The sequence below is a fragment of the Rhipicephalus sanguineus genome, chromosome 11 (assembly GCF_013339695.2).
Source record: "Rhipicephalus sanguineus isolate Rsan-2018 chromosome 11, BIME_Rsan_1.4, whole genome shotgun sequence".
NCBI classification, from domain to species: Eukaryota; Metazoa; Arthropoda; class Arachnida; order Ixodida; family Ixodidae; genus Rhipicephalus; species Rhipicephalus sanguineus.
The window spans coordinates 132,892,696-132,914,688 of record NC_051186.1 but is presented as its reverse complement, the minus strand read 5'-3'; the positions used below and the strand labels follow the sequence as shown (position 1 = coordinate 132,914,688).

Sequence of the window (21,993 nt, the reverse complement as noted above, 5' to 3'; positions counted from 1 at the left end):
ACAATACTTAACTAGGATACTCTATTAGAGTGACCTGGAATAGGGGGAGTGTCCAAAGCGCCGCGCGAATACATGGGAGGAGCGAGGGCCTTTTGCCGTGAACTACCGCGCCGCGGCGCTGGCGTGCCGGACGCGTTAGAGTCACTGGAAAATTTCAGAGTACCGCAAAGGTAGGCTGCACGCGGGCAACATTGGGCGGCGGCGGCCATATCCCTTCCGGACCGTCCGGCGCGTTGGTAGCGTGTGTTGAGAAGTGACCGATCTTTTCGCCTCGATGCCGTGTTACGCTCGGTGTAACTGCAATATGTGTGTGTGTGTTTCTTCAAAAGGATATCAGAAGTGATTTCGAGTCATCGACAGTCATGAATCGACTGCGCGGTAAGCTGTGCGGCGAATGTTGCCATGTGCTCGCGAACTCTCTTCGTGGCTTCATCGGTCTCTTTTCGTTTCACGGCCGGGTGTGTTCGCAAGGTCCGGAGCTGTATAGTTGCATTAGCGTAATGACTGTACGAGATGCCCTTTATTTCGACACTTGGTGAACGTTGACTCTTTGCGCTAGCTTTGCATTCGGTTTTGAGATTCACTTCATAGCGCATTCGAGAACATTATCGAACATCGAGAACATTCAGTATTGCGTCCTTCGACTGATCGCTGACGCATACCTTACTTGCACACGCGAGCGTCTAGAAAACGTACAAAATCCTTTTGTGTTCGACGGCTAGGTACCTAGGGAGAGAATCTCTAGGGATTTTTGATGGTGGCGCCGTCACATCTTGGCGGAGCTTTCTGGAACGCCGCCGTGAGTCATGCTGCACATGCAGCTTTCGTCTAATCGTCTTGACAACCATTTGACAACGTAGTCCGTGAACCGGTGTCCCGTAGCGACTTCGTCGTGACTGCCTCAGAGAACGTCTAGTACTGCCTTTGCTTGATTGACGGACGTCGGGGGCGAAACAGAGCGAAGGTGCTGCAATGCGCTGCCTTGCCACAAGTAAGTAGCGATCTCTGTTATTTCGAGTTCTGCTCCGCTAGTCTGAAATGTCGGCGTACCTGTTACATTTACGTATCAGAGAGCGTGATCATATAGCTATGCTGCCGTTCTTACGTTGTGGATACGGAGCGTGATAAACATTTCGAACTGCGGCACAAGAGGTTCATCCACGATCGCTGCGCGAGCAGAAAAAAGTTTTCTGCGAAAGAACCGATCGTGTGTTTTCATGCACTACAGCCGCTACAGTTCGACATGATTAACTTGCACCAACTCGTCCAATGTTCGGCTTTGCGTAATTGATAACTGACACTATTATTAGAACAGTTTCTTCGCGCATAAAAGAAGCCTGATTGCCATGTGAAAGAACACATGGCTCTCACTTTGTGGCAGTTTCGCAGGTGTTCAGGTTTGAATGTCGAATTTGCTTGCATTATGAAGTGTCATCACGCTCCATGTTTCCAAGGGATTGCAGCTGCTTGCAAGAGGAAGCAGGCGCTCTTCGTTCGCTAGTTTGATACAAGTGCCACAGTTCACCAGACAGCACTTCAACGTGTTTAGTGCGCTCGCATTTGGTGTTGGTTTGTAAAAAGCCTTCTACGAATTGTAAGCTGAATTGTAAGCGTACTGACGGAAAATATAAAATGAAAGACGAGAAGCGTTCACTCTTTTTTTGTACAGCGTATCTCATATGCCTGCTTAGCTGCCCTTACGTAAGATTATGCGCCATGTAATGCTTATAAGGATTGTGAGAGTGATACTTTTGAAGTAGTTGCAATAAAAACCAAATGTAAATGAAAAAGGTATGACTATATACACAGCAGGATATATGCATCTTTATTTAGGGCATGAACAGCAAGAATGAGGTTAGCTCAAGCAACCAACTTTGCAAAAGGCCAATGGGTGCACAGTCTAGCAGCCTTACGCTTCCTGGAAGACCCTTGTGTAACATTGCTTGTCACTCACACCAGTCAAACTTGCTTATTGAATGAACGTGTCGTAGGCTAGACTGCTCTTCTGTCTGCTGTATGCTACAATAACATGGCAAACATGCTTTCTGTGTCCCCCGGATATAGGATTACAGCAACATGCAAGGGTGCAGCCGCCACTCTGGTGCAGTAGCGGTACTGTCCATAATGCACTATCCTTTCATAATAGCCCGAAGGTACTAGCCTACACATGGTGTTATCGACACTTGGCTCAATGCACAACCAAGGTCTATTGAGAATGTAATTAAGTTGTACCTTCACCATCCACACTTGATGTTGAAAAATTTCTTCTGCCTACGTACCGTAATATCCCGAGCAAGCGCCCCCTCCTTTTTTCTGGATATTTGAAATATCTACAAATGGGACCGAGCAAGTGTTCCCCCCCTGCCTCCCGCCCTTTACACTGCTCCATTCCGTGTTTTTATTCGCGTGACAAGGGCTAATAACGACAGCAAATGCATGCCTATTCAAAAACGCATTTCATTGGAAGCACATGCGGCTCTTCCACCTCCATATTGAATTTTGATCCGTGACCGAGCAAAGGCCCCCCTCCAAATCTTGTCCGATTATCTTTCACCGTGGGAGTGGTGCTTGCTCCGGATTTTACGGTATTGAGTTAAAACTCGATCTAACGAAGTGGTGAGGACACTTGAATTATTTCATTAAATCAGGAAGTTCATAAAATCGAGAAGGGGATTTTTTGGCTCTTTGAAATCTAAAATTGTAACATATAACAACAACCAAAAGCTACCAGGCCATTGCTCTCGCGATTAATCTAATTGCTGCGCAGGTGAAAAGTCCGTGAGGCCGGCCTGAGGGTGGCTCTGACATGAGGCTCCTTTGTCGCCTATGTCCAGGTGATGCAAGCCAGAAAGACCATTACATGAAGCAATGATGGGCGATACATGGAGAACGAACGAAGTGATTGTGCGAGCAGGCCAAGTCAGAAAGTTGCAAGGAAGCTATTATTGCAACGAAACCAGCCACCGCCGCCTCTAGCACCATCCGGTACGTAAGAATGCCACTGACTGCTGAGTCCAGTGCTCCATGCAAGGGCACTGTGGAGCGTCCAGCCTCATCAAACTAATGCTATAGGGCTAAAGCGTTAGAGTGCACGCTCGAAGAAAAACCCATCTCTGCAAAATTAAATGGAAATCACCACTTTTTACGCAGTTATTTCCAAGAAAACTTTGTTAAATCGAGTTTTGTGGCCGAGCTAATTCATTAATTTCAGCCCTATGGGTATTTGCTGGAAAATCACAAAATACTTCGTGAGATCAGGAACTTCATAAAATTGTGTTTTGTTAGATCGAGTTTTAACTGTATTTCATTTCCTTAGGAAGCTACACATTACTTATATGTGTCTGCCTTTAGTCACAGAACTATTTTTAAGTTGTCCCATGGGCGTGTGATGAATTTAAATGTCACGAGCCATTTCTTGGCAATCAGGAAAGTTACCTGAAATATTGTAGGGTGAGCGAATCATTGTAAACATGCAGGAACTTTCTTTTCTGTCCAATACTTCGTCATTGAGGGACCATTGCAGCTGTGTGCTGTCATGCTGCAGCTGCATTGCGTTAGCAGTGTTCAGACAGGCACGTTGAATCCTGTTCCATGGGTCAGTGACCCTGGGATCAAATGAACTGTTATGAGTCACTGTATGGCACTGATGATTGCCTTTAATTTTCCATTTCATAAAAGTCTGCTGGGATGATATAGGGTGAGTGAATCATTGCGGAAATGCAGGAATTTCCTCTTCTGTCCAATACTTCATGATTGAGAGATCATTGCAGTCGCAATGCGATGGCAGTGTTTGGAAGCTGCTTTGAATCCTTGTCCAGTCTTCCCGTTAAGGTCTTTGTAAAAATGTTCAACTCTCTGGCATTTGCAAAAGCCCTCAGCTAATTGTGCCTTCAGTAAAAAAAAATTAAGGAAAAAGTGAACCAAAGCAGACAGGTATAATTGGTCTAGAAAGTGTTCATTTGTACCACTAGCATAGCCAGAGGCATAGCCCCTTTGGTGTTGCACAGCTTTTCGTGCTTTCCTTCCGTCTGACTTTCTCGGGAGACAAGACAAACGTGATCGTCACGACCCCTAAATGTCTCTTCGATTACGGCCAGAACCCATAAGAGCCTTGGAGATTTCTCGTTCATGATAAGTCTCCTACTTTTACTACAAGCAGTGCCATTGATGTGGTGAGCTGATTGTAGCTGTAAAATATATTCCTTGTGCCATCTCTTCCAGAAGGCATCAAGGCATGCTTTTCTTTGCCTCCAACGTCTTTGTAGTTCATCTTTGGTCGAACCAGGCTTCGTCTCCGTGATCTCGTCATCAGGAATAGAGACTGACCTTCGACTAATCAGACAATGAGCCGGTGTAAGCCGTGGCTCCTCCAACTGACTTGGTATTACTGTTAATGGACAAGAGTGTACTATTGAATAAACTTCTGTCAACACGGTCTCTAATTCAACATAGTTCAGCAAGGCTGTCTTGCAGGCCTTTTGTATTGCTGTCTTTACTGTACGTATCAGCCGTTCCCAGAAACCGCCCCACCATGGGGCGCAGTCCGCTATAAACTTCCATTTAATTCCATTCTGCCTGAAGTACTGAAGTATGCGTTCATCTCGGACTGACTCACACATACTTTTTAGTTCCTTTGAAGCTCTGTGAATGGAGACAGAAAGCCATATGGGTCGTATATCTCAGCTTCTGCCTTTAAAACATTCCTCTTCGTTGTCCTCATGGATGCTACGAGCTGCATAATATTGGAGGTGTCAAGCCTTTACACGCCATCTTCAGGGTACTAAAGAACTCCCAGTAATTTCTTGTTCTTAGGAACCGTTAAACGAATATCTTTATTAATGCCTTCTCTTTCTTCACTGAGATGTTGAAGACTTGTGGAATTTGTCATCCATTTACGCAGATGCATTTCTGCTTAATTGATAACATTAGCTGCATTATTGCAGACCAGCAAAGCTGCTTCCGCTGTGTCTGCTCCGGCCACAATGTCGTCGACATAAAACTGGTGTTTTAGACCGCTGGTCATCTCTTCGTGTTCTCCTGTGGTATTCTCAAAGTGATGATGAAGAGTGGCACTAAGAAGAAACGGGCTTGATGCGGCTCCGAATGGCACACGATTCATCCTCCATACGTGCGCGGGTACTTGTTATGCAAAACCATTTTCTTAATATTCTCGTATCGCTTTGTCATATTGTGTCAACAACTCTTTGTCTTTGAGAAGCCCCCATCGGCAATGGAGTCACAATATGGGTGGGCCTGGCAGTTATGCCACATGAGAATTTGTGCCAAACTCCTGCATTACTTGCCCTGCACTGATAAACCATGCATTTCTGTCATGCAAAGGGGCATGAGTTATTTGGCACTTCGAAAAGGCGGTAATTCGGGTTAGTTGGCTGTCCTTTGTCATAAAAAACAGTGCACAAACAACGGACAAACGAGTTGTCTCTTTCTGCTCGTTCATTGTTTTTGCACTGTTTTTATGAGTTATTTGGTACAATGTTGATGCACTAAAATGCACAATGTCATACATAAACAATAACTGATAATGCATTTCTTCTTCTATGGACATATCTTGACATGCCTCTCACAGTCGTAATAAAGGCCCACTCAAGTGCAAGGTGGGGGGAGTGAAAATTCTTTATTCTGTGTGGGCCTCTGGTTGAACTCTGGCTTGCACAGTGCCCTAGCTCTCTCTTTATTGACATTCAGTGAGAGTAACAGCACCAATAAACTTTACCACTTTATGTATCTTTGCAGATTCCAGGAACACCATTATCTAGATTGGTACAAAATATATTTATGTAGTCCTCTAACAATATCATATGGCAATGGCTGAAACCTGCTTGTGGTTAGATCAGGGTGTGTACAGGTGCTTGAAGCCCTTGAAAACAGTTGAAATTGAAAAGCACATTTTCACAGCCCTTCAGATTCCTGGAATTTTTTTCTTTCTCGGAAAATGCTTCAACTTCTTCGCATATGGTGTCTAATATTGACTGTGGCAGCTGCTATGTATAGGTAAACGTTCATCAGGCCAACTCCAAGGGCACATGCCGTGCTCCTGTTATGGCTCCCGTCCTGTGTTTAACCTGCCTTCATCACTGTTCATCTCCTACCATTCATTTCATTTCCTCACCTGGTCTACTTTCTCTCAACTTTCCTCCTGGTGACTTGACTTTTTTTTTTGTAAACCAGCTTTTCAGTTTTAAGTGAAGTCGCTTCTTAAGCTGGGATAGCGTGCAGGAGGCTTGATCCTTCTTCCGGAGCAGGTAGTTGGAGGTGGGCAAGGCCGTTCCTCAACTTGCTGTGTTGCCACTGGTAGGCTTGGCTCAGCTATGTCGTAGTCCTCTGGCGAAGCCTCTGCAACAGTCTGCTGTGTGTTTCTTGGTCACAGATGGATGCGATTTCTGAAGCGGATGCCTCCGGTGTCTGTCTTTACGGCGTATCTTCGAGGTTCTGGACCGACATTCACCACGGTGGCTTTTTTTCTTCAATTTTTGATTGAGGTGGAGCCACAAAGGCTGACCAGGAATTAGTGCCGAAAGATTTCTTGTGTGGCAGTCTCCGTGTTTGTGTTACTGCTTTTGCCTTTCGTGGAGAAGCGTGTGGTGAGTTGCAGTTGGAAAGCTCGGTTGTAGTACGCTTGGAAAGGTTGGTAGGAATGTGCGCAACTTCCTGCCCATTAGCAGCTCAGCTGGGGATTTTCCTCCTATCGTTGGAGTTGAACGATAGTTAAGCAGCACAACTGCGAGGTCTTTGCCTTCCTCTGATGCCTTTGTCATCATTGATTTGACTGTTTGGATGGTCCTTTCTGCTTGACCATTGCTGCGGGGGTGCAGTGGAGATGAATGTAGAAGAACTGATAGCTGGGCCAGTTGGTGATAATACTTGAACATGATTAACTTAGCGCAACGACGACGAGGACACAGCGCTGTGGTTTGTCTCCTCTTCTCTTGTGTCCTCGTCGTCGTTGCGCTAAGTTAATCATGTTCAAGGAGATGAATGGACATGTTTGATGTCCCAGTCATAAAAGAAATTTCTGAGGTCGGCGCTGTCGAACGGTGGCCCTTGGTCCGATATTACAACATTTGGTATGCCGAACCTGGCGAATGTATCCTTGAGTACCTGTATTAGTGAACAGGCTGTGGTACTCGTCATCTGCCAAACCTCTATATACTTGGAGAAGTAGTCAACTATTAGAAGGTATGTTTTGCCTTTAAGATGAAAAAAATCCATGCCAAGCTGCATCCAAGGGCGGTCAGGCAGAGATCTGTCCAACAGTGGCTGCCGCGGGTTAGCATTCCGATGCGACTGACATATTTCGCACCTGTTTACCAAGGATTCAATTTCCTTGCTTAGAGATGGCCAGTACACACTCTGGTTTGCCGAGTTCTTGCAAGCAGTAATTCCGCGATGTGCTTGGTGCAACGTTTGAAGTACAGTTGATTGACAAGCTGTTAGTATGACTAGCCGCTGGCCATAGCAAACGAAGCCCTCTGTTGTGTGCAGTTCGCTTCTGATGTGGTAGAATGGCTTGACATTGTTGTCGATGTCTGAAAGTTTCTGAGGCCACCCATCGTGTATGTATCTTGCCACTTTTTGTAGGGTGCCTCTGAGGGTGCCATAAACTTAACATACCAAGTTTGGGCTAATTTTGTTGAGTCAATGGCGCCAAAATACGATAAATACACTTTGAAATCCGTGACGTCACGTGGGGAGATTTTGGCATGAAATTTAAAAATGAAACTTTGAAGTTGGTTTTCTCCTCTATTAATAAACCTATGATGGCGAAATTAACGACATTAGAGTTCTCAGAGCACAATTTATCGATCTAAACAGATTCATTGTTTCTCTTTAGTATCCCTTTAAACTAGTGAACAGTTTTTGTAATTCACATTTATGAGAATGAATGCAATAAGGTTTTCAGCTGTACTATAGTGTGCAAAATACAACCTTTATTTGTGCAGGTTCCCGTGCTGCAAGTGCAGTCGTAACCCCTGTGGAGAGGGATCCGACCCCAAGGAGAAAGTAGGGGCTGACGAGCTGCGTTTAAGTATGCTTTGCTGGTGCTTTTAGCTATTTCAAAAGACGCAAGAAGTGGCTCGACATCACTTGGCCATAGGCTGCTCTTCCTCATCTTAATGAGCATAGCTCTTGCAACACTGGCTCCGCCAAAAAACTAGGCGTAAGGTTCAAGGTAAAGTTTTTAAACCATGTACTTTTTGTCATCTCATGTGAGCTGCCATACACACATAGATGAATCTTTGTTGTTGCTTGGAGGTAGACTTCATGCTTCTCTCCCAGCAGTCCAGCTCTCTTCTCTTTCTATTATGTATTACTTTTCTTTGATTTATGCTTCAGTGACCAAAGTATGTATGCTCACTCCCTGCGTGTGGAAGAGAAATGCACCGGTGTACACCATAAAAGGATGCGAAAAGTTAAAGGACCCCTTGTGACTTTTTTTACTGTAATTTGTAGCCTTGTGTCTGGCAATGCCGAAATTGAGTGAGTCATAAATGCTCTGACATATCGTATAATTAATGCTAGTGTCTCTAATTCTGGCCACTTTTAGCTTCATTTTGAAACACCCGCCTGAGATTGTAAGAAACTACTTCCCCACAGCGGGGAAGCACCTAAGACATTGTGCGCTAAAGGTTTGGTGACATTGACAGCGCAGTTTTCAAATCGGGGGCCCCGCGCGCGATAAAGAATGAAACGATGTGGGTGCTTTGGTATGAGTTAAGCCGGTTAAGTGCGTGTCCCCTCAGGAAAATGAAAAGCATTCCTGGCTTAAGCAGCCAAAACCACCCTGAGAGCAGCCCGACAACTGAGCGAGAGGGACGAGAAGCAATAGCCCTCGTCAGGTGCCAGTTGTGGTATTGTGTGTGTCCTGTCCATCTTTTGTGACGTCAACAATACTGGCTTTTCTTGTGGAACGTCACACGGGGCCTTCATCTATGTCATATTAGTGGAGGTGTTGCGAGGTGCTGCCAACTCAAATGAGCACTCACGCTTACTTTAAAACCAAATTAAAATATCTTAAAGGTAACATTTGCCACTAATAATCAGCCAGAAGTGCCCACGTGTGCAGGACAATCACACAACACAAACATCTCGAGGTCTTGATTTTGGTGTCAGGGGCCCTTTAAACGGAACTAAAGGTATGCAGAGGGGACAAGAGCCGTACGGGTCCACCCTATGTGTTTTTAAAAGCTGTAAATGATTTAAAGTAGTACTGTGTATTCTACTTTAGGAGACCGGTAAGCAGTCATCATACTTGCAGAAAAACTTTTTTTCATAAAAACGTTACCAAGCTTATGTTGAATGCACTAGTCTTTCTTTGATGGAAATGATTTCAGTAACATTATTTTGTCACTGTATAACCATAGCAGTAGCGATCTTGCCATGCTTTCTTTTGTTCTTCAGCTTTCGAATAATATTCTTCTATGTGGGAGTGTGTTTTCCCATCATTATGTTTTTCGGTAAACAGAACGATTACTTTATTGAAGAGACTGATGCTGGGACTGTTGGTACATAGTTCAAAATCTACATACGGAAGAAGGAATTGTACAAGCACAGACACCCAGTGTGTGTGTGCATTCCATTCCTTCCTCTTGTGTAAGACTCCTTCAGGCTGAGTGTTGCTCTTTCAAACTCTTTTAGTGAAATTGTATGAGCTATGTTTATTGCACAAAAATAAAGCAGTCTTTATAACTGAAATCTTGACTGTCTCAAATGAAATAATTTCACTTTTCACACACTGCAATTATTAACTTAAAATTTTATTTAACTACGAAACAAAAAGGGGGCGCCGACCATTCTAAACAGAACGTTTATGACGTTTCGACTTCCAGTATGGAAGCCTTGTTCACGATGAATACATCATCAGAAGTGGTTCGTTTTATTTGGAAGACGAAACGTCATAAACATTTTGTTTGGACCTGTCTGTGTCTCTTTTTTATTTCAAATGTACCCTCCTAGCCAGACTGGATTCCGCCATGATCCCGACTTCAAATGTCATTTAATGTACCAAGTAAGTGCTCACTCAACAGCAACATCTTGTGTTGACAAGTGTGTAGAAGACTAGGAGTAACACAGTCATCATTAGGATCTATTCAGTGTGTTCTAATAAAGGAAGATGTCGATGGAGGGCTTCACCATGGGGACAGCGGCTCATCCTTTTTTCTTCAATTGTGTTTTTCTCCATAATACATTGAGAGCCAATCTTTGTGATTTAGAGACTTGGGACAGAAAGCTAGGGCTACTTCTGAAGTGTAGTAGCTTGTAATGTTTTAATTGTCATAATCTTTCACAAGTGGCAAAATCGATTTTCTTAATGAGTGGGACCTTTAATCTTTGTTTTTGCAATCACAATATTTTTTGCAATCACACAAAAATAATGTACAAAATCGAATTTTTGAACTTCGCGCCGAACCCTACTACCGGTCAGTCAGCACGACGTCACTAATCGATTTTATTATTTTTTTTATCTACGGCTGGTTTCTGCAGATCAAAATGTTACGAAGCCTCAGCGAGAGTGGAAAAGCGCGAGACTAAGATCTTTGTTCCACACCTTGAGCTCAGCCAAATAGCACAGAAGTATGTTACACAGTAATAAATGTTTCCCATGGAGAAAAAGTTCTCTATTTTATGCATTTATGATTGGCGCCCACAAATGACGGATCGATTGAAGGCGCTTAAAAATCGCAATTTCGGTTTCGGTTTCTGACTGCGTGAAGCGCCACCTGCTTCCTACTGCAAGCGTCATGGCGACTTCCTGTTTACTTTTCTGGCTCCAACGCGTGCTTTCAACTTCCAAACTTCTGCGCTGTTCTTCGTGACATTGTGAAATCTATATGGATATATACGTGGTGGGTCATATGTAGCACCATCCGGAACATCAAGCATCAATATCTGATATGCGACACTTTGCCTACTGGTCGTCAGAAGGTAAGCAAAACGCCACTGCACCGTCACAATATTGCGCGGCCCGCGTGGTAAGGCGATTATGTAGTGCTTCTACGGCTACCTCTGCCCTTGCATTTGGGAATGACGCTTGTCTGCTTTAATATTGCGTTAACTATAGCGACCAAGGCCTGCGTCTTTAATGTGTAAGAGCGTGAGCTGCGCATACACGGACTTTAGAGAATAGACGACGCATCGTGTTTTCTGTTCTCGTTCGAAACATGTCCTCAGTTCTCGATCGATTCCAACGAACTAGAACTTTCTGTCCGGATTTTTAAAACGATATCGCATTTGTTCTTCCGCGTGGTCACAAATAGACACCACATGGAAAGAAATGAGATTGTACGAATGAAATTGCTCTCCAAGAAAAGGTGGACAGAAATATGAGCTTCAGAGCAGTGTGCATAGATTGCAATATTTAAAGTATAGCAAGACGATTTAGACAACCTGTAGTCACATGAACCTGGCCACACAGCATTTGTACAGAATCGTCAATCGTCTCAGGGTATCATTAACGTCTATCGCTCATCCTGTATAAGTTAAATGCGGCCGCCGTGGCCGGGATTCGTTTCCGCGCCCTTCGGATCAGCAGTCGAGCACCATAACCACACCACCGTGGCGCGTCTCTTTGATGGGGTCCTTCTATGCCAAACGTCCGCGACATTGCACTCGTACGTCTCAAGATTCTGTTCTAAAAATCGTGGGCAAGCTTTTTAGTGCAATATTCGACCTCTTTCATGAAACTGTCATTGCAAGAAAATTTTTTTCTGTGTCCTTGGGAGGGATTTGAACGTTGCCATAGTGGTTGCTAGAAAAGGAATGGTGATTTCTTATTTCCTCCCATTGCGTCCGCTATTCTGTCTCGCGATATGCTTTGTGGTGAAGCAAAAAGGCCATTCTGCATCCATTCTGAGAATTTTTAAAAAATTCTACAATGTATATCAACACAATACAATAACACCACATGCCAGGATAGTTGCCAGTAAGTGTGTCAAAAAAGTATGGAGGTCGATGACCGAGAAGTTTTGAAGAATGAGGGGTGCAAACATAGAAAAATGTGTAAATGGGGTGTCGCACCACCCATATACACAGAAATACGAAGAGACCACATCAAAATCCAAGTGCCAAATTGCCAGACGAACCTTTTTTTTTTTTTTTTTTCGATTCAATTCTGCCAAAGACAGCATCTGAATAGAACCACCTCCTCGCCTCTGTCGCCAATAACCCAGACCATTAATCTTTTCAAGCTGCTTTGCATAACGTTGTATAATGTACATGTATTAACAACTCTCCTCTGTAACGCTATTTGGAATTGAGAGTGAGTTAAAGAAATGCATGACTTGTGTTCAGGCACATGCAGTTTGGTGATGCAGTCAAATTAAAATTCCACTTGTTTGGAAGGGTGTACAAAGGAAATTCGATTCTGAAAGTTTAATTATAGTGATTTTTGTTTTAAGCGAGAAAAATTTACGTTGAGCATGTGCAGTGTCCTTGGACGGCAGCTCGTAAGTCCACTTCACTGCGCTGCGTGCTTCCTTGGGGCAAGGGAAAGATGCAACGGCTACACGAGTGGCAAGTTTGTATGCTGCTTTGTGTATTTCCACGCTTTGACAAGCATTCATTGGCTTTCTGCAGTGCCACCGATCCGCCATGTTTCAGATGGTTTGTTCAGAAATATACTGTTAGAGTATAATAAGAGTATATAACAAACACTGGGGATACACTTTAATTCTTTTTTGCAGCTCCCATAAACGTGACTCGCACATCTGCAGGTCGTCCTTTGGCCGCATCCCTTGGAAGCACATAAAATGAGCATTGCGAATGCCGCGTCTACTGCTTCCTTGTCATACAGGAGAGCCTGTAAAAAAAAAAAGTTAGAGCGATAATTATCTAAAAGGACAGTGCCGCCTTACAATTACTGTGCTGAAGTGAGTGCCAACAAAAGCTGCACTTAAGTGCAAGGCTCGTTCTTAAAAGGTGTTAAAGGGGTACTGACACGAAAAATTTCAGTTGTTTTTTTGCGTCAAATGCGAGGCCAAGCCCTCAAGAGCCTCCAAACGGAAGTACTAAGCGCAAGTGCACCCTGAAAAAGTAATTACAATATGTTTTTAAAAGCTAGTTTCAGTTCCTACTGTACCCTGATGTCACAACATGGTACGAGCTTCTCGTCACGTGCTTGCACAATATATAGTGACGTTTCCACGGCTGCTCAGCACCGGGGCTCCGTTGATGACGCACAAGCGGCCATTTTGAACGTTTTGCTGACGCACAAGTGGCCATCTTCGAATTTTTGGTACCTGACGTCATCACAATTAGTACTATAGCCTGACATCAAGCTAGTGTCGGTGTCGGTAGGTGTGCCATGGAAATAGTTACTTTAATATAAAAACAAAATATCTGATCAGCCTTTCCTGAGCTTCACACTTGCTCAGAGGCGTCTCTGCATACAGGAGATTTGTATGGCGTAGTAAACTCGCCTTCAAAAAAAGGCGTCAGTACCCCTTTAAGGGCCGGTTACACACTCAAGTCAAAAGTTAAGTATAAAGTTGGTCCTTGAATGCGGCAGTTAGTGAAGAGGAAAAAAAAACTGGGGGCAGCTACGTACTATTGGCACGAAGACTGAGGAAACAAAGCTGGTGGCGTTCCCCTCCTCCTCACCCTCTCCACTCCTTGCAATAGTGTACTATTAAAGAATATGTTATGCTTCACCATCTCCCCTCCTCCTCACACTCACTTCTGTTTCCCTTCCCTTTTCCATACTATTGGGCATGAGGCCCACCACTGGTAAAGCTGGCGCCACTGTCAGCGTGCCAGATAGACATGATCAGCAGTAGCATTGTCTGCTTAGGGAGCACCAACATGTGCTGAAAACAGTATTTCTGAATAGCACCTGCGCTGTAATTTTGACTAAATGAGGAGTTCTCCCGCTTCACCTGAGCACTTGACAACACTTGAAAGCACAGCAATATGAAAACGTGAGCTTAGTAACTTCGTAACGTACTCGTTACTATTTCGGAACTGTAACTGCTGCCGGCCAATTCGTCTGTTGAGCACCTATTTAACGTATAGGTGTGGACGTATTCACTAAGAGAGGCAATCTTTACGATGACAGCTTTGAAATGCAGCTGTTGCTTAAATTCCACAAGAAGTTGTGGAAACTTCTCCTTACAGTAATCTGTGCGGTAACTTTGTTTTCAAAAAGGAATGTGCTTCTTTCAATCGGCGACTGTGGGTACACGTTTCTGTAGTTATTAAATTTTTCCACGAATGAGGCTGATCTTGAACACTTTCACATAAACGCTTGCAATTCTCGCGGCAATTATACAGGTTGTGATGTTTCTTTACGAAGAGCGTTGATGATAAAGTCTTCTTTTGTGCAGTCACACTGCGAAAAAAGTTCGGCATATCCCTCGCCTTGTGGGAATCGGTTCCATGCAAAGCAGTCAGCGAGTAGCTGTCCGTGCTGCATGTTTTGGCTTTGAGCCAAGGAATACAAATGTAAAGCTTATTAGACTGCTTGAAAAGCAGAGCTAACACTGGAACCACCATTAAAATCCCGACATGACGCCTGAATCATAGGAGTATAAAAGTATTGCTTATTGCCTTGTTATAAAATTAGATAGCCAGCACTGCAACCACAACTGACGTGGCACCGACATTACACCTGCGTTGGGTTTTTTTTTCCGAAATCAGTTTCAAGACCTGGCGTAGCTCTGCGGTAGAATACCTGACTGCCACGCTGAATGCCTGGGTTCGATTTTCTGCTGGGGTCCTGATTTTTAATGTTTGAATTCGTCAGGTCAATGCTGCTGAAATCGGTTTTAATTAACGCACTCACATTTAAATTACCAATGTCTGTTCTCGCCGTTTCTGGGTTGATTTATACTGTCAGTCACCCGTGGCACATACCCGCATACTGCAGCCCGTGGCATACGGGTGTGTACCACACGTATGTAGAGGAAAGGGTTTGACGACGTACGCGAAAGGATTTTCACATTATTCATGTCATGACTAAACTATCATGTTCATCAAACTCTCTTACCCTCCGATGCCAGTTTTGGCCTACACTAAGTCAGAACACCAGATGTAGATAGGTAGATAAGTATACATAGAAACGTTCAAAGTGCCTTTGGTTCGCTAAGAAATGCTTCATATTTAAAATGGCTTTACCATGTTTCACGCAAGTTAGAAGCCATCACATCTAACTGTCCAGGCGACTTTAGGTAACTATACCCTTGCCAAGGTACGATACATTTGTCCAACTTATTCTCATTAAATCTGTACTTCACGTAAAATTGTCATTTGGGCTATAAGTTTTATGTAAATATATAAACATCAGCTTTATAAAATTGTTACTTGGGATTCCTGCAGCAATAATGCAGTGATTAATATTTCTGACCATGAAGTAACGGCAAAAGTAACGTCCGTTACTTTTTTTCGGTAAATGTAATGGTAACACGTTAACTTTTTTAAGAGGTAACGTAGGGCGGTAACGCATTCCTTTTTTGTTAGCGTAACGGGTAACGTATTTAGTTACTTTTTCTCAGTAATGCCTACAACACTGACAATTATAGATACTTATTTATGCTACGGCCGCGTCATTGCTTAATTGAGGCTTCATTCTCGTATGATCCATTTATTTATACAGACGGACCACTGTAAGAGTATATTTCTTTTGGTGAATTCCATTGGCAGATTCGGAGCACTTCCAGTAGCAGTTTTCCTGCTCCATTCAGAGCAAGTCTGTTCCATTGGCGGATTGAGAGTGCTCCCTGTATGTTTCATTGGCAGATCTGGAGCAGTTCCCCCTACTCCGCGAAAAGCGGCGGATTCGACCAGAAGTCACAAGCTCCCAGCACGTGCGCGCAGAGCGTGGCGTACCACATGCACGATGCAATGCGCTGTCCAACTGCACCCATTCTCTCCGCTCGCGCCCGTGAAGGTGAAAACGGCGCAAAACGCAAGAAATGCTGGGCGCTTGCGAAGCAGATGTGCACTAGCGCCCCCTACCATTTGCTCTGGCGGGGCCCTCGTGTTCAATTGACAGATTTCCTTCGGTTGCTCTCCGCCGGAGTGGAGTGCTCCGGCACAGAGTTTGTCGGCCACTCCGAATCCGCCAATGGAATTCACCATTCAGAAGCGTGAAAATCTGGGCCGGCTAATTCATGTTTAGGTGCGAGGAAACCAGCGAAACTAAAAAACAAGGACGATAGAAGAAGGCGCATTCAAGCGCACACCATCGCTGGAAACAGTGTGTGCTTGAATGTGCCTTCTTCTATCGTCCTTGTTTTTTGAGTTTCGCTGGTTTCCTCGCACCTAAATTCACCATTACGGATTGCCCACATTTCATGCAAGAAGATTGTTTGGGGATGCCCCATGCCGGCGACCGCTCGTAAGGTGCACTCACTGTACAATTTATGTAAACAGATAGCGCCTGTAAGCAACTCTGTGCTTTCTTCTCATCCAAAATTATTATTTTGATTGTAAAAACTTCTTTCGTTTGAAAGTATCCACAGAAATGTCCGTTAGGGCTTCCACGTGATGTTTTTCATAGAGCGCCGATAGCGAAACCTATGAGGAGTGCACCGGCATTATCCTACCTAGAACGCAAGTGCAGTGCATCCGATAAGAGGATGACACCATAACTCCTCGCCTCCAATACTATACAAGACTGTTATGCTATGCTTTACACTCTCCGCTCCTCCTAACATCACTCCTTACCCTCACTTCCTTTCCCACCTCATATTATACTATACTATGCAAAGCTATGCTATGCTAGGAGCTGCTTGGCACATATCCACTTTTTGTGGCACATACCTGTAGAGTTTTTGCTAACACCTCACGGTGGAACTTCTTTCGCAAGTAACCATCGAATGGCTTCTTTAAAGGAGTTTATTGCCTCACGAATCAACCGCCCCAAAATTTTTTTAAATCCGTGCGTACGAGCAGAATTAGAGATTTGTCGCACGCTGTAATTGCTTTCTCTCTCATCCCAGCAAGCGCACTGAAAGCTAAGCAGGGGAAGGATGGCACAGGGGGAAGAAGTTACATCATCTACACGTCATGACTTGGTGCACTTTTTCTTTTTCCTTTCGAACGCATAGTGAGTGCATGCGCAGGCACGTGGCAGCCCCGTTAACTATGCATCTGACGATGCTCAAGTCAGCTGACAGCCCGTGAATTTGGGTATATGGCATAATTTGTAGAAAGAAGAGGGAACGATTTCTAGCTGACTTTCAGAATTAATGGTAAATTCCAGGCCTTGTGCTGCGCTATAATGTTTGGCTTGCATGCTCTCAGGAGCCTCGACTACCGATCGGCAGTGTTTTCTAACCATGCTGAAAAAGTGTTTCAGGGCCCCTTTTAAAGAACTTCACTGTTGAAAAAAAAGGAAATAGCAGGGGGACAAGCTAGGAGAGTGCTGCCCTCACTTGTTCCTCTCCTAATTCTTTTTTGATAGTGCCAAGTCACCAAAGTATTACGGTTTGTTTAGACGATGATTGCCTAGCAGGTAAATGCACGCACAAATACAGCAGAGGAATGAGCAATTATGATTGAGTTAAACAGAGTGACTGTTGATATGAGGCTGCTAGAAACCTGCTTTCACTTGTGGAGCTGATGTTCAGCCCTCATTTCTGTGGTTGGTGCATGAAGACTAGGATTGTGTTTTGTTCTATCTAGCACAACTGAACAATCTTGTACCAGTGCATGCACGTGGCCCTGTTTACATGAAAGTGTGTTCACCTTTGCAGCTCGCAGATGTTGAAGAGCTGATGGCGCAAGGAGAATGCCAATATCTTCCTTGTACATTTCAAAACAATTCTTGAACATGTAATTCCCGTCCGGAAGTGTTACGTCCTTTAGTCATCCTAGTGTGTTGCTCGTGAAATGCCAATAAAAAGTACAATGTGAAAATCTGCTCTGGTGTCTCTAATTAAAGACATTATTCAGACTGCATGTTCAGACTCCAAAACTTTCATATTGACCAAGCATATTCACTGAACCAAGTGTGCAAGGTGTCCAAGAACAATTAACTTCCAAGATTAGCAACATTTCAGTCCATAATCAGAACAGGCATTCCAACTATTTCTCAAGGTCATGAATTAAAACCATGTTTTGTGTTAAATTTGACAACAGCAGCATGCTTGGGCACATAGTGCATGTTGATGTTGGGCAGCAGCTCGTTATGTGCAGTTTTTAGCAAATCTTTAACATTAATTTTTATGCACATGGCTGTTCAGCGACAGCGACCATACGTAGTAGTGTAATAGGGTTTCACTGGAGAACAACGAATGCCCCACAGCGGTGGGGCTGCAGATGTTTACAGCCAGCCACTTTTGTGATGTGCAGAATGCTGAAACGAGCAAATACATTTGTTTTCTCAACAAGGCCTGTGCACTGATTGATTGTGCCACTTAAAGGGACTGACAACCAATTTTTAGGGCACCTATCTTCTTTAGAGCAACGGAAAGCTAACTGGTCAGATTGTCTAGCCATGGAATGGTAACGTGGAAAACGCCGTGAAACATTTTTAATCAGAATTTTTCTATCTGCGGCGAATATGAACTCTTAAACACACTTGACAACACATGCTGCAAACAGTGAATGCGAGAGCGGTTTGTGTTCGAGCGCGACGCTTTACTGCGCATGCGTGCACTCCGCGCGCATGCGCCACGGCTGGACATGGGCCACTGGCGGCTCCTTTTACTTCGTAGGCAGCACAGAACTGAGCGGGGATAGATAATAATATGCATACTCTAACTCTGAGGACCAATTATGGCGTGCATGACAGCATCAGACTACGTATACGTGCAGAAAAGTGACCGACTTCATAATCCAGCTTCAAGGCTCTTCCGCTAGGCTGCGCGACATAGCGGTTTTTGTTACTTTTAAGCACTATTTAAAAATATAAATCCTACTCGCAACGCGAAAAGGATGCTGGAATCTGTCACTATATTTCACGGTCTTTTCATGTCTACCAGGATCTAATAGCACGTTCTGCCCAGTTGTCGGTCCCTTTGAAGGCCCCCTGACAACGCAACTTCAAAGCCAAAATCTTCTGTGTTCCATTCTCCCGCATACATAGGTAACTCAAACCATGTATTGCTGGTGAACGTAGTCTTAAACACTGTCCTTGTCCTCTCACTCGTCTGTTGCCTGTTTTTTGCGCTAAACTACGCTATGACTGTCTTAAACACATTTTAATATGGTTTTAAAGGAAGCGCAAGTGCCCGAATTGGCGACAACTTGTGACCTCATTATCAGTATGATGCATTTAGTGGCTACTCAGGCTCACTGATAATTCACCTATTCTACGAGTATAGTCGACGTCAATGACGGACAAGTTTGCAGGGCGCACAATGAGGGCTATCGTCATTCACCTCTCTTGCTTTATTCTTGGGCTGCTTTCTAGGTGCTTCTGGATGCTTACGCCAGTGGTATTTTAAACATTGCAAGATATAAACAAACATTCAAATAGTGGTGAGGTTTTCTTTGTTCCCGAGGGGGACTGTGAAATGGGTGCCCTGCCGGCAGCTGTACTTTAGTAAACAAAATTCGGCAGAAGCTCCCTCGTCAAGTCACCTGCTCAAGAAACTCAACCATCTGAACGGAATGGAGTCACTATTTCAGCACTGTACTTCTTCTCATGCTGGTAATAAACTGTTTGTATCTAAAAAAAGGATTCGGAAAAGTTTCCAAGTCACTGTAGTATGTGTGTAAGGTGATTATGACAGTGCACAGCTTCATATTCGTTGTGTGACTGTCAGCTGATTATCTTGGAATATCTCTGCTAGGTACACAACGGTGAAGTTGCTAAACGAAGTTTGCCACCTAAACATACGGAATGAAAATAATGCTTATGGAGATTAGACGCAGCAGTCTATAATAGTACAACATATGTGTCACTGCTGCTGGTCGTGGAACAACTGTAACATAAGCATTACAACAGCTGTAACTTGCAACAGTATAGTATAATAACAGTAATAGTCACGGAACTTTCAGTTGGCAGCGAGCGTCGCCTGCCTATGTTACAACATGCTCCGTGTTGACACGAGCTGCGTGACAGTGTATATCGCAATTTTTATTTTTTTTTCTCTGCCACCATTGATGCCCTAGCTGAGCTGTGTGCCACAAATCTAGCAAGTGGTGACTTGTAAAGCTGACACATCGTGCAAGGCTTGTAAGCCATCTGGCAAGCGGAGTTGCTTCAGCTCATCGCTGCAGTCGGCAATCTTGCTCTCGCTATCCACTTAATCTTCAAAATTGGATAGCGCAAAATTGAACAGGTCATGTGCACCTGTGTTCTTTCTAAGTCCTGTTCGATTTCCCGTTATGCAATTTTGAAGATTATGAGCCAACTAGCCTATCAACGTATTTTGTTTGTTATCCACCCAACGCCCGCAGGATCCACGTGTCTGCGGCTGTAACTTCACCCCTGGAGACACAAACACTTTGCCCGAGTTTAGGCTGATCGGTGATCGTTCTCATATACCTTTTGTTTGTCCGCGTGCTTTTGGAGATGGTCACTATACAAGAGAATATAATAAGAACAGCTGATAGTGTGGCGGCACGTTGCAGAGCAGATCTCAACCACTCCACACACTTGGTCTCTGTTGCCTGACGGCGTGTGCTCAATGGAGCTTGACCTGTCGAGTGCGCGTGACGGTTGGCTGTTTGACAAGTTGAGGAGGCAAAGCAGGGTCGAGGAGGGTGTCACTATAATTGCTTGCAGCTGCCTTGATATGCAGTGTGTGGCTTAATTCATGGTGCAAATGAGATCATGATGTCGCCTAAATTCTTACAAAATTTCACAGAGAGTTTCAGGGTCCCTTCAAAGTCAAGTTTACTTGGCTCTTATCCTATTCGAAATTATCTTCGTGAATACTTTGTACAATGATGAGGCTGACATGTCTAGTTTAAATTCTTTCATGTCTCCATTTTTTGTATTAGTAAAACATTGGCGTTTTTCCAACTCTCTGTTACATTCGAATTTTTGCATCTTGCCGTATGACCGTGTGCGGTACGGCGTCACTCTCTGCGTACCTTTGCAAAAGAAGGCGGCTGAATGAACGGCTTGGGCACTCCACGCAAGCATGATTCATACTGTAAGACATGTTTCGGTACATAAAACTAGCACAAGTAATGGCGAAGTTAACGAAACATCGCCCTGCGCACTGTTAGAATAAAATGATAAGTCGTTCTTTAGCTGTTGTTTACAAGTACCAGGTTTTCAAACGCCCCAGTCGGTCAACAGGATTATTCATTACCGCAGTACAACGAATCTAAGAACTTGCCTAGGATTAACGATAAGGGAGTGCCCTTACTACTAGTTCATGAGATAATATCAGTAGTGGTTATCACTTACGCAAAGCCGAACACTGGACGACTTGGTGCAAGTTAACCATTTCGAACTGTAGCGACTGTAGTGCATGAAAACGCACGATCAGTTCTTCCGCAGCAAATTTCTTTCTCCTCTCGCGGCGATCGTGGATGAGCCTCTTGTGCTGCAGTTCGAAATGTTTATCACGCTCCGAATCCACAACGTAAGAACGGCAGCATGGCTATATTATCACAATTTGTTATGTAACAGGTACGCTGGCATTTGTGGCTATTACGCGCGACAGAGACTAGCGAAGCAAAACTCGAAATAACAGAGATGGCTACTTACTTGTCGTGGCAAGGCAGCGCATTGCAGCACCTTCGCTCTGTTTCGCCCTCGACGTCCGTCAATCAAGCAAAGGCAGTACTAGACGTTCTCCGAGGCAGTCACGACGAAGTCGCTACGGGACACCGGTGCACGGACTACGCTGTCGAAACGAAAGCTGCACGACTCGCGGTCATCGTCGTCGGTACCAACGTTACGCGCGTACATACATGCACACGTGGAGCAGCATGGAACAGCCGACACCGGTCGGCGAAGCGGCGTTCCAGAAAGCTCCGCCAAGATGTGACGGCGCCATCATCGAAAATCCCTAGAGATTCTCTCCCTAGGTACCTAGCTTTCGAACACAAAAGGATTTTGTACGGGATATA

General features: G+C 44.3%; 2 long non-coding RNA genes across 3 annotated transcripts; one reads left to right on the top strand and one right to left on the bottom strand.

Annotated features, from left to right (window-relative positions):
• The first annotated feature begins 215 nt into the window (after positions 1-215).
• LOC119374531 (uncharacterized) lies at positions 216-12,684 on the top strand. The gene is made up of 4 exons (XR_005180206.2): positions 216-991; positions 2,835-2,985; positions 7,962-10,944; positions 12,446-12,684. It is a non-coding gene; the product is annotated as an uncharacterized LOC119374531 (long non-coding RNA).
• On the bottom strand, positions 12,670-21,816 carry LOC119374529 (uncharacterized). Of its 2 annotated transcripts, XR_007414390.1 has the most exons (3): positions 21,629-21,816; positions 17,704-17,828; positions 12,670-12,817 (listed from the first exon to the last, which is right to left on the bottom strand). It is a non-coding gene; the product is annotated as an uncharacterized LOC119374529 (long non-coding RNA). The 2 variants fall into 2 exon arrangements; XR_005180205.2 differs by lacking the exon at positions 21,629-21,816 and having other exon boundaries at positions 17,704-19,082.
• Between the last annotated feature and the right edge of the window lie 177 nt (positions 21,817-21,993).